General features: G+C 47.9%; 4 non-coding genes across 4 annotated transcripts; 1 reads left to right on the top strand and 3 right to left on the bottom strand.

Moving 5' to 3' along the window:
* Positions 1-73, bottom strand: TRNAV-CAC. The gene has a single exon. It is a non-coding gene; the product is annotated as a tRNA-Val (tRNA).
* A 603-nt stretch (positions 74-676) lies between these two features.
* On the bottom strand, positions 677-750 carry TRNAN-GUU. The gene has a single exon. It is a non-coding gene; the product is annotated as a tRNA-Asn (tRNA).
* A 1,185-nt stretch (positions 751-1,935) lies between these two features.
* On the top strand, positions 1,936-2,007 carry TRNAQ-CUG. Its single transcript has one exon. It is a non-coding gene; the product is annotated as a tRNA-Gln (tRNA).
* Positions 2,008-3,509: 1,502 nt separating this feature from the next.
* On the bottom strand, positions 3,510-3,582 carry TRNAV-UAC. The gene has a single exon. It is a non-coding gene; the product is annotated as a tRNA-Val (tRNA).
* Positions 3,583-13,086: the final 9,504 nt, after the last annotated feature.

The raw sequence follows: 13,086 nt of genomic DNA, 5'->3' as shown, positions 1-13,086 counted from the left end.
TGTTTCCGCCCGGTTTCGAACCGGGGACCTTTCGCGTGTGAGGCGAACGTGATAACCACTACACCACGGAAACGGGACAAGCTCGGGTCCTGAACACTGTATCCATGAAATTCGAGGTCCCGCCACCAGTAATCACACAACCAACTCTTAACACTCAAAGAGGAACCTTGAAGCTCCAAGCTCTCTCAGGCACGGAGACGGCGGCTCCCGAGGGCCCTGCTTTAGGGTTCCTCCTCTCCCCTGAAGTGAGGACCCCTGGGCCCCCACAGGTTGCCTTCGGGGCCCCGCACCCAACGCAGAATCCTCAGATCCTCAGGTGCGCACCCTGAGTTCAGGGGTCGCCCCCGCCGTCTCCCCAGCTCCCGGAAGCCGCAGGAGGCGGGGACGGTGGGTGCACCCGAGGCCCAGGTGACCCCCGAAACCCAGCGGTGTGGAAGCCGCCCCTCCATGGCTGCGGACCCGCGCCTCGGTGCTCCTGTTCTCGGCGCCGGCGATCAGCGCTCGGGGCTCTCAGGAATGACCGACGCTTCCAATCCACCCGGGACGCGCCCTCCCCGCTGTTCCTTTGCACCTGACTCCTGTTGTGTTTCTCTGAAAGTCCGTTGTGCGCATCACTTCTCCGGTGTCCTCCTGGCAAAAGGGAGTTCTCTTTGGTGGTGCCTAAAATGTCACCCCACGTCCCTGGGTGGGCTCGAACCACCAACCTTTCGGTTAACAGCCGAACGCGCTAACCGATTGCGCCACAGAGACAGCGGTACTGGGTTTTTTTGGACACTCTCTGGAGTAGACACTCATTCCCGGGGTGAGCGCTCTGTCCCCCAGAGAAACGGTGCCGTTTCCCTGCCCCTACCTGCCACAGATGCCAGCGCCCCCGCTGAAACCGCCATCCAGGCCTCGAAGCTTCCGGGCTTGAACCGAAATAGATCCAAGCACAGCTGAACACCGGGGTGCTCCCACGATGGCTCTTCCCGTTTCCTCGCCTACACCCAACGAATGAGAGTTTGCCCACCCTGGCAAAGGCCTCCGGGGCTGTGCTTCGGTTTCCTGTGTCCACCAGGCGGTTTCCACCAGAGTGGGCTTCCCTGGGGGCTCAGACGGTAAGAATCCGTCTATAATGCAGGGCACCCTGGTTCAATCCTTGATTTTGGAAGATCCCCTGGAGAAGGGAATGGCCACCCACTCCAGTATTCTTAGCTGGAGAATCTTTGGACAGTGGAGCCTGGGAGGCTACAGTCCCTAGGGACACAAAGAGTTGAACACGACTGAGCGACATTGGCTTCAGTTTAAGTGAGTATAGCTCGTTTGTCTGAGTGTTTTCTTTAAATGGTTATTTGTACTCACATTGTAAATTTAACAATATACACTTGTTGTGAGAATAACTTATCCCTCTCCAAATCAGAAATATATGAAGAATAAAAGAAGAGTTCTCCTGCCTCCATTCCCACTCCACCGCTGACACACTTTATATGTTACAGGTAAGAGGTGGTGGCCCTTTGGAGTGTGATCCGCGCTGTGAGAAAACTAAGGGACCCAGGAAACCCTGCCTCTTGCCCTGACGACCGTCTGCCCTCTCTGGGGTATGGGAAAAGGGAAAGAAAAGGAAAATAACACTCTTATTTGCAGAAATTTTACCTCCGAATGGGACACTCTGGTAACCTAAACGGAATATGCGGTTGGTAATAGAGACCTAGGGGGTCTTCCCCGGCACAAAGTCCAAAGTGGATTTCACCTCATTTTCTGAGGTGAGAGTGAGCTGAGTCGATCAAAGGAGAGGAGGGGAGAGAAAGCGAGAGGGTTCAGCGCCTAGGGGAGTCAACCGTATTGGAGTCTTCTCAGGGCCTTAGAAGAACTGCCCTGAGGTTATGGGTGGGACGTATGGAGGCTAAAGAAGCGGATACCGTTGTCTGGCGGTGGAGGCCAGGCGTCTCCCGAGGGGGTTCCATGGTGTAATGGTGAGCACTCTGGACTCTGAATCCAGCGATCCGAGTTCAAATCTCGGTGGGACCTTTCTGCCTAGTTAGAAGAAGAACACTTTTTACTCCCCTAATAGGACCCGCCTGAGGTCTCCCGCGACCCTCAGCGGCCTGGTTGACAAGGACACGGCGGACAGGTGTGGGACCGACCCGGGGCATCCTCGCTGGACCTGGGCGGCTCTGCCCATCTCTGCCCTCCAAGCCCCTGCCAGGGGCGCAGCGGCCCAGCCATGCCTCCCCCTCGTCGGGTGCTCTGGGTCTCTGGAGTAAAATGCAGATGCTGAGCCCGCGGAGTCCTGCCTTGCGAGGAGGCTTCGCACTGCCCATTTTGTAACTGCTGGGGTGTCCCTGTGAGTAAATGGTTGCCGGTATGAGTTGCCATGTCAGATATTCACATATTACATGGTACCTAAAAACATTTACCCCCATGTTGAAAGGGGAATATAGGTAACTATCATTTCTATAATTATAGGACTTAATCTTCGTTGAAAAAAATTATATGGTATATTTAATTTTCTGTGGCACATAATTTTGAATTATATAAATGGAAATAATTTTTGGAATTAGAGTTTGCTTAAGGGAATCAAAGCAATACAGGAAATTTAGGCAGTTCACTTTCATTCGGATTTTGAATCGAAAATAAATATAAGACTTCTACAACCTACAATAGTATGGTACCAATATTTTACACATTTTTAGAAAATCTGAAAGTCAACATGAAGTAGGTTTTAGACTAAAATTATTAAAGCTGGGTAAGGCGTACCAGGAGTCATCTCTGAGAGTATGATAGGACATTTTCTATGCAATTATATATCAATTATTAGAATTATCTAGAGTGTTAAAAGTATTCAAAATTCATCCTTATTATCAATTTGAAATTTTTTCTTGTACGTAGCATGGAGAGTACTAATTTATCTAAAGCTAAATGTTTTTTATATTCCTGTGTTACATTTCAGCAAATCAGAAAGTTCAAGGGGAAAAAAATACCCAACCCACATGGGTTCTATTCCCTGAGATAGAAAAGGTGGTTCACTACCCCACTTTGGAGAGAGGGAGAGTGGAATACGTGTGTTAAGCTGGATGCCTCTGTGCTTGAATTCGGACTGGACCTGGGACTGGGTCAAGGCCAGAACAACACAAGACTAGGCATTATTATCCTGGGGCTTAGACCCACCTGACAGCATCCACTCAACAGTCCTGGAAAGCTCTTGAGGATACTCCCCCTCCCTTGGACGCGTTTCCCATCTGGTTCTCTATTCCACCAGCCACAGAGAAGGACTTTTCACCTCTGTGTCCTGACAGAACACTTTATGGTCCCTGCAGGACACAGGGAGGCAGGCAAGAGTGAAGGGGGCAGCTGCACTGACCCGATGGGTTTCCAGCAAAGTAGCGGGAAAATCCCATAGAGAGAGGAGCCTGACTGGCTACAGTTCATGGGGTTGAAAAGAGTAGGACATAACTGAGCCAGTGCGGGTCAGGACGAGGTGGTTCCACCAATCAGAAATCTCCGCGATGGGGTTGTGGAGGAGAGCAACCTGTTTCCGCCCGGTTTCGAACCGGGGACCTTTCGCGTGTAAGGCGAACGTGATAACCACTACACTACGGAAACGGGACACCCTCCAATACTTAACACTGTATTCATGAAATCCCCAATGCTGCCACCAGCATCTAGACCACCTAATTTTAACACTCAAACAGGAACCTTGAAGCCCCAAGCTCGCTCAAACGCGGAGAAGCCAGTTCCCGAGAGACCTGCTTTAGAGTTCCTCATCTCCCCTCAAGTGAGGACCCTGGGGCCCCCACAGGCTGCATTCGGGGTCCCGCACCTAACGCAGAGGCCTCAGACCCTTAGCTCCGCACCCGAGCTCAGGGGTGGCCCCAGCCGATTGCCGAACTCTCGGAAGCCCCAGGAGGCGGGGACGGTGGGTGTGTCCGAGGTCAGGAAACTCCGCGGCCCAGCTGTGTGGACGCCGCCCCTCCCACGCTGCGGGCCCGCGCCGCGGTGGCCCTTTTCACAGCGCCGGCGGTCAGTACTCTGGGCTTTCGGGAATGATCGACGCTTCCAATCCCCTGGGACCCGCCCTCTCCGCTGCTCTTTTGTGCCTGACTCCTGTGCTCTTGCATGCCAGCTGGCCACTGCACTTTCTGGTGTTCTCCTGGCCAAAGGGAGTCTCTTTGGCGGTCTCTAAAATGCCACCCCACCGTCCCTGGGTGGGCTCGAACCACAAACCTTTAGGGTTAACAGCCGACGCTGCAGAGAAGGCAGTACCGGCTTTTCCTGGAGTCTCAGGAGTTGACACTTCTTCCTAGGATAAGACCCCTGCCCCCAGGGAAACGGTGCCACTTCTGTGCCCTCTACCGACCACAGATGCCAGAGCCCCCAGAGATACCAGGAGCCAGGGCTCCAATACTGTGGGCCTGAACGGAAATAGATCCAAGGACGGCCGAACACCCCGGGGGATAGGGGGGGTGGGGGGTGGGGGGTGGGAGGGGGGTGGGGGCGGGGCTCCCATGATGGCTCTTCCCACGTCCTCGCCTGCACCCAACGAATGAGAGTTTGCCCACCCTGGCATAGGCCTCCGGGGCTGTGTTAGGTTTCCTGTGTCCACCAGGCGATTCCCACCAGAGTGGGCTTCCCTGGGGCTCAGACGGTAAGAATCCGCCTGCAATGCAGGACACCCGGGTTCAATCCCTGGTTTGGGACTATGCCCTGGAGGAGGGCGTGCAACCCACGCCAGTATTCTTGCCTAGAGAATCCCATTGGACAAAGAGCCTGGCGGGCCAAGTCCATGGGGTGGCAAAGAGTTGGACAGGACTTAGCGACTAAGCACAGAGGTCGCGGGGATGGTCGTTCTGTGTCCTCACGCCGGCGACAGAGTCGGGCACTCACTGCGATGCTCTAAGACTTGGATGAATACATTGTCGTCTTTAGCCCTTCGTCCCATGAAGACCGTTGAGAAGGGAAATACAGAAAAGTTTTCAAAGTGAACGGTTCTTTTTTAAAAGACTTTATCCCAGTTTTTGGAATCCGCAGCATCCAGTGGGGTGGGCAATGGAAAGGCCCCCGCGGAGCAGCCCCAGCAGGTTGAAGTTCCTGCATCGCAGTCTGGGTAGGCTGCCTTCTGTGAGGTCCGCCTGGCCGCGGGAAAGGGTGAAAACCAAGCTGGGAAGGCTGGTTTGGGAGGAAGGCATGGAGACCTCCCAGGAGGCTTGGGCAGGAATCCTTAGAGCTGAACATTGCTCCACTCCAGGTAGTAGAGTGGGGAAGGAGGGACAGGGCTGGTGCAGGCAAGAATCAAGGAGGCCTAAGGAGAGGGGAGGAAGGAGAGAATAAAAGTGTTTGTGCTTCTACCTTTCCCCCCTCCCTCCACTTGCCTTCTCTCCTCTTCTTGGTCTTCTTCCCATCCCTACAACTGAGAAATCTTGATACACCCACTTCTGAGAAGAGAGATCCAACTATCTGTGCTCGGGTGCACAATATCTGGGTTGTAAAAATAGTTCTGTCCTTATGTGGCCTTAGACAAATAAAGAAAATTTCTTGTGCCTCCCTTCTTTCTGCTTTAAAATGGGAGGAATGAAAGCATTTCTTGTCAGATGTGCCTGGGTTTAGAAACTACTGGATGAATCATGGTATCAGCTGTGAAATCATGAATATTGTTGTCACTATTCTCAGAATCTTTTGACAAACTCTCAGTTCAGTTCAGTTCAGTGGCTCAGTCCTGTCCGACTCTTTGCGACCCCATGAATCCCAGCTCGCCAGGCCTCCCTGTCCATCACCAACTCCCGGAGTTCACTCAGACTCACGTCCATCGAGACAGTGATGCCATCCAGCCATCTCATCCTCTGTCGTCCCCTTCTCCTCCTGCCCCCAATCCCTCTCAGCATCAGAGTCTTTTCCAATGAGTCAACTCTTCGCATGAGGTGGCCAAAGTACTGGAGTTTCAGCTTTAGCATCATTCCTTCCAAAGAAATCCCAGGGCTGATCTCCTTCAGAATGGACTGGTTGGATCTCCTTGCAGTCCAAGGGACTCTCAATCTAACACCACAGTTCAAAAGCATCAATTCTTCAGCGCTCGGCCTTCTTCACAGTCCAACTCTCACATCCATACATGACCACAGGAAAAACCATAGCCTTGACTAGATGAACCTTTGTTGGCAAAGTAATGTCTCTGCTTTTGAATATGCTATCTAGGTTGGTCATAACTTTCCTTCCAAGGAGTAAGCGTCTTTTAATTTCATGGCTGCAGTCACCATCTGCCATGATTTTGGAGCCCCCCAAAATAAAGTCTGTCACTGTTTCCACTGTTTCCTCATCTATTTCCCATGAAGTGATGGGACCGGATGCCATGATCTTCATTTTCTGAATGTTGAGCTTTAAGCCAACTTTTTCACTCTCCTCTTTCACTTTCATCAAGAGGCTTTTTAGTTGCTCTTCACTTTCTGCCATAAGGGTGGTGTCATCTGCATATCTGAGGTTATTGATATTTCTCCGGCAATCTTGATTCCAGCTTGTGTTTCTTCCAGTCCAGCGTTTCTCATGATGTACTCTGCATATAAGTTAAATAAGCAGGGTGACAATATACAGCCTTGACAAACTCCTTTTCCTATTTGAAACCAGTCTGTTGTTCCATGTCCAGTTCTAACTGTTGCTTCCTGACCTGTATACAAATTTCTCAAGAGGCAGGTCAGGTGGTCGGGTATTCCCATCTCTTTCAGAATTTTCCACAGTTGATTGTGATGCACACAGTCAAAGGCTTTGGCATAGTCAATAAAGCAGAAATAGATGTTTTTCTGGCACTCTCTTGCTTTTTCCATGATCCAGCGGATGTTGGCAATTTGATCTCTGGTTCCTCTGCCTTTTCTAAAACCAGCTTGAACATTAGGAAGTTCACGGTTCACATATTGCTGAAGCCTGGCTTGGAGAATTCTACCCTTATTTATTTCACCTTGAATTAACTTGATACTTCCAGAAATTTCTGTAAACGGAATCAAGACAAAGGCTCCTGTGATTGCTCTTGCAGTTTGCTCCCTGAGTGTTCTTGAAGTTTGCTCCGTTGTAGCTGGACCACCCTTCACTGCCAGTTCTCTGCTCGCAGATCAGGACCGATGTGCAGGCTGGAGGAAATGGGAAGAACACACATCTCCACCCATCCCAGTTCTAACCTCACCAGATTCTGTCCTTGCCCCTTGTGAGAGCCCTGTTCTCCAGGTTTCCTGGCCATTCTGTGATCTCTCAACATACTTTCTATGGATTTCTTTTCTTCCTTTATGAGTCAGAGTCCATTTCAGGTCCTTGAATTCATAAACGTTGGCTTTGTGTTGTTCATTACCACTCAACAGCTTGATTTTCCAAAAAGAAGATTCATATTCTCACCCTGGAGCTGTGAACTTCCTCCTCATAACAAGAGCCTCCCCTTTGCCTCCTTCCTCCTTGAGTCAACCTCTCTCCAGTCTCTGGAAACAAATATGTCTCAAGGCAACAGTAGCCATCTCTCTGACTCTTTTGACAGGCCAAAAACCAGTGCTATTTTTTCTGTTATGTGTATTTGCTTAGGGAAGAAACACTTTTACGATACAATGAAGTAAAGATTATTAGTCTGAGCCCTGATAGGATTTATACCTATTATACATGCAAATATTTAATGTAGTGGTATTTTGGGTACATAAGTACCGTCTGTACTGTAAGACAACTTGGATGTGCATCCTCTATGATTCAACAATCAGTGCTCTTGGGTACCTTGATATTTGTACGCCTTTTTTAAAACTGCAATTTCTAGATTTGATATGTTAAGAAATGGAAAAGAAACTGACTTGATCGACCTGACCAAAGAGTCTGTGACTGCCTAAGTGTCAGAGCTGTGCCTCATGTCCTCCTCAACATGTGGTTGATTTTGAGTCACTCCAGGTGAGTTTGGGTCTTCCCTAGTGGCTCAGCAGGTAAGGAATCTGCCTGCAATGCAAGAGACCCAGGTTAAATCCCTGGGTTGGGAAGATCCCCTGGAGAAGGGAATGGCCACCCACTCCAGTATTCTTGCCTGGAGAATTTCTTGGACAGAGGAACCTGGCATGCTCCAGTCCATGGGGTCACAAAGTCAGACTAGACTGAGCGAGGTTCACTTCACTTCTAGGTGAGTATAGCTGGTTTGTCTGAGTGTTTGATGTAAATGGTTATTTTTACTTATATTGCAAATCTAACAAATATACACTTGCTGTGAAAAAAACCTCACCCCTCCCAAATCAGAAATATATGAAGAAAAGGAGTATTCTCCTGCCTCCATTCCCACTCCACTGCCGACACACTTTACATGTTACAGATTAGAGGTGGTGGCAGCGGCTTTGGAGGGTAATCTGTACTATGGGAAAACTAAGGGACCCAGGAAGTCCCGCCTCCTGCCCGGACAACCATCTGCCCTCTTGAAGCAATGAGAAAAAGTGAAGGCAAGGAGAAGGCAAATAACACTCTTATTTGCAGAAATTTTACCTCAGGATGGGACATTCTGCTTAACCAGAGCAGAATATGTGGTTGATGATGGAGAGCTAGGGGGCTCTTCCCTGGCACAAAACCCAAAGTGGATTTTACCTCATTTTCTGAGGTGAGAGTGAACTGAGCCTATCAGAGGAGAGGAGCAGAAAGAAAGCAAAGGGAAGAGTGTCAACTGTGTTCAAGTCTTGGGAGTAGGAATGGGACATATGGAGGCTGAAGAAGCAGATACCCTTTCCCTGGCAGTGGAGAGAATGTAGATGCCAAAGAAGTTCCATGGTGTAATGGTGAGGACCCTGGATCCAGCGATCCGAGTTCAAATCTCGTGGAACCTTTCTAATTAGAAAAGTTGTCCCTGTGACTAAATGGTGACGTGGAGGGGCTGCGATGTCAATAATAAGCTGGGAATCTCGACAGCTTTAGGTTCTAGGGTTCCAGACCTGAATGAGAAGAACTGTGTTTTATTCAAGTTCTCTATTCTTCCGAATTTTTATTGGCCCTGTCCCAGTTTATTATGATTTTATTCAGAGTTTCTCACTCTTAAGTCTCCATTGGACACGCAAAGCCTCTGTTCGGTCAAGATTCGAACCTTCACTTCTGGAAATCTCGTCCTTTGGTCCCAAGCTCAGATCGAAAGAGGTCGCAGATTTCGACGTCTGAGGAGACCCCAGGTCCCTGACCCAGGGCCGCCCGGCCAGGCTGCTCCGGGGCCGAAGGGAGTCCGGAGCCGAGGGCTGGGTTCCCTTCGTTCTGCCGCGACTCTGCTCCACCGAGAAGACGTCTCACGACGTAAGCAGATGGAAACATTTGTGTCCTCTACTGCTCGGGAGAAAAGTACGGATGAGGCCCGTGATGGACATGAATAGCTAGTTTTCCTTTCGTGGTGCTGAGAAGCATCTCTCTGATCTTTATAATTTGAAACTTTCAGCGGTTATAAGGATAGGTATGAGGCCGGCGAAAACATCCGAGGAAGGGCCAAGATCAGAAGAGAACAGAGGATGAGCCAGAAGCAGAAAGGGATTGGAAAGGAGAGGAGCGGGCAGGTACTGCGGCGGGCGGTCGCTAGGTTGGGAAGACCACAGCGCCTCACTGCGAGCAGCTCCCACCCTTTACTGAGGTGTCCAGGGACCCGATTCACCCCAAATCGCAAAGCTGCTGGCCTGGCATTTGTTCTGACAAAGTTCCCTTTGCGGGTTCCGTGTGGAGTGGTGAGGTGGGTTGTGTAGATCTGCAGGTGGCCGCTGCCTTGGAGATGAATGGCGGGCGGGGAACTACACAGACACTCCACTTTCAGCTTTGCAGGCCGGTCTGTAGCGTCGGGCTCCGGAAAATCCGAGCGTCAATATTTACTTAGAGATAAGGAGATATACAGCCAAACAGTCAGTGAAAGTGGTTATCCGTGGAAAAAAGGAACGTGGGAAGGGATCAGGAAACTACTGTTTGGGGGCGTGTGTAACATTGTATTACATACACGATATTTTCAAAAGTTCATTGCTTGTATTTTGGATTTAAATTTGTGTGTAGTCATAAGTCTTTAAAAATTCTAGGTCTATTGTCATGTGTAGGGGAGTGTTTTCCACTGTAAAACCATGATTTTTTTTTAAAAAGTTCAGCATTCCGGAAGGAAGGAGTTGGACCATTATTGCTCTTTTGTTGAGCTGATCAGATGAGCTGATAAACTCACAGATCCTCCCAGCCCTGGAGATTACTGCAGGTCAAAGAGGACTGCTTTACTCTTCTCTTACCACCTGAGAAGCTCGGGGGCCGCAGATTCAAATTGCAGGGAGCTGGAGAGGCACAGGTGCACGGTGCACTTGGATGCACTTGGCGACAAAGGTTCTCAGGCAGCCAGTGCCCTCCCAGCCGCTCTGGTTCTGAACCCCAGGGCAGTAACGTCTGGACAAGATGAGACCAGTAGGAGAAGGGCAGCATCTCCTTTAAGTCCTGTACTTTCAGCATCCAACAGTGGTCTTGAAGACACAGTGAAAGAGTGGGACTAGATTAGGGGAAAAGAAGAAATCCTCAGTGATTTCCTCATCTAAACCACTCCTGAGGATGAAGTGAGTATAGGCAGGGACCAGGCCCTCCTGGCACCGGTGAAGGTGGGTGGAGTTCTCCTCAGCAGCTGGAGCCAAAGCAGACATCCTTGGCTAGGTGGCCAGTGAGTAAGCAGGCCTTCTTCTTCCCCAGCTGGGTAGCACTTGAACTTGCAGCACGGGAATGTGTCCCCCTAGGCTTTTGATGGGTTCCAAAGATACAAGAGATAGGTTTCTTTCTTTTTTTATAAATTTTTTCTCCAGGTTTATTGAGATATAATTGACATATAACACTGTGTGAGTTTAGGGTGTGCAGCACGTTGATTGGATACAGTTATATATGGCAAAATGAGTCCCACCAGAGCATTAACTAGCTCCATCCCATCACATAATTCTCATTTCTTTTTTGTGATGAGAATATTTATGATCCAGTCTCTTGCATCTTTCAAATACACAAATAATGAAGTGTTTCGACAAAGTTTACACCCAGGTAACTGACATCTTAAGATGTGATAAGAAATCCCAGGCAGTCTAGTGGGTGGAACTTGGTGCTTTCACAGCTGTGGGCCAGGGTTTGTGGACCTAAGATCCCACAGTTTGTGTTCAGCCACGCATGCTCAGTCATATCCAACTCTGTGGGACGCCATGAAATGGTGGGAGCCCACCACGCTCCTCTCTTCATGGGATTTTCCAGGTAAGAACACTGCAGTGGCTTGCATTTCCTACTCCAACAACAGATAGGTTCCTTCTTAATGCACTTATTAAGGTCGGTAGTGGCTGGTGGCCAGATGGCACAGCACGCTTTGTTTGCTGATATGGCAGGCAAATTTTTCATTCACATTCCTCCCCTCTCTCTTCTGATCTCATTTGTTTGGCTACACCCACTGGAGTCCACTGGCAAGAAAGACCTGGAAATGCTGGTTGCCAGGGTCAGCCTCAAGCACACAGATCAGGGGTGAAAGGTAGACAGGAAACCAGGAAGGGCAGAGAATATTTAGCCCAAGTGTAATGAGCCCAACATCTGGGGGCCTCCTTTTAGTCCCGGTGCCACTATTTACTTTCCCTCTGACCTTGGGTCAACTCCAATTTGCTTGGCCAATTTTGCAAGTGTCATATAAAAGAAATAATAAGTACTTCATAAAGCTATTTGTAGATTAAATGAGATAATTAAATAATACAGCTGGTAGAGCATGTGGCTAATATTAAGGATGTTCTTGTAGGAAACAATCGAAGAGAAGCTGGTACTTCAGTCTTTTGTAACATTTGAATACATTTTTTAAACATTTCAATAAATTTTGTCTTTATGAATTTATTCATAATTTGTGAATGAATTCACATTCACAAAATAAATTTGTGAATTTATAAAAAGTTTTAAATGGAATTTATAAATCACATGCCCACAAAAGGAACTTGCTAATATCAGCTTTGTTCATAATGGTTTCCAATTTGAAAACCATTCAAATGTTCATCACGAAGTGAATAGATATAATGGTGATATATTCACTCAAAGGAATACTACTCTTCAATAAAAGGAAACAAATTCCTGATACATGGCAACAGTATGGATTAAAACATCACCCTGAGTGATGAAAAGAGTATATACTCTGTGGATCCACTTATGCAAATTACTAGATGAGGCAACCTAATCCCTAGTGAAAAGAACTAGATCATTGAGTACCTGGGACAGATCGACAGGGCGTGGCAGGGGGATTGTCAGCAAAGGGGCTCAAGAGGATATTTTGGAGTGCTGGAGATGTTCTTGAACATGGTAGTGGTTCCATGGGCACGTTCAGTTGTCAAAAGTCATCAAACTTGAAATGGATAGACTGTATTATATTTAAATTAATTCTAAAGAAATTTGATTTTTAAAAATTACTTTGAGAAGAATCCTTCCAAATTTTAATAACTTAATTCAATTATAATCATTATTATTAGCATTAGAGGGTTCTTTTAGAAATGTATATCTCTTAAGGTAAACAATTTGATTGAAAGCTCAACAGTTTCTTCATTTTAGTATTTTTTTCATTAAATTTATGCACTATTAAATTGAAATACTTGAAAATAGGAATAGAACCCATAAGAGCTCAATCATATAAAAGCATATTTATATATATTCTTCTCTCTGTTGATATACCTAAATGACTCCAGCAGCATTTACCTACATTAACAGAAGTTACTTTTGAATTTAAGATGTTTCAAAATTTTACATATTTGTATTTTGTGCATTATTTGAAATTTGAAAAATAAACCTACATACTTTAGGGGCTTCCCAGGTGATACTAATGGTAAAGAACCCACCTGCCAATGCAAGAGACACAAGAGATGTGGGGTCTATCCCTGGTTCAGGAAGATTCCCTGGAGGAGGGCATAGCTACCCACTCCATATTCTGGCCTGGAATCCTCTCACGGTCAGAGGAGCCGGGCAGGCTACAGTCACTGGGGTCCAAAAGAGTCAGACAGGACTGAAATGACTTAGCATGAACCCATGCACCTTTTGCTACAACTTAGGATAATTTAAAAACAGATTTGAAGGAAAACATGCAAAGATGATAACAGTAGTCCCTTCCAGGAGGTGGGACTATGGATGACTGCTTAT

Source organism: Bubalus bubalis, chromosome 6, assembly GCF_019923935.1.
Source record: "Bubalus bubalis isolate 160015118507 breed Murrah chromosome 6, NDDB_SH_1, whole genome shotgun sequence".
Taxonomy (NCBI): domain Eukaryota; kingdom Metazoa; phylum Chordata; class Mammalia; order Artiodactyla; family Bovidae; genus Bubalus; species Bubalus bubalis.
Note: the sequence above shows the minus strand (reverse complement) of the source record. Positions and strands in the feature narration are given on the sequence as shown.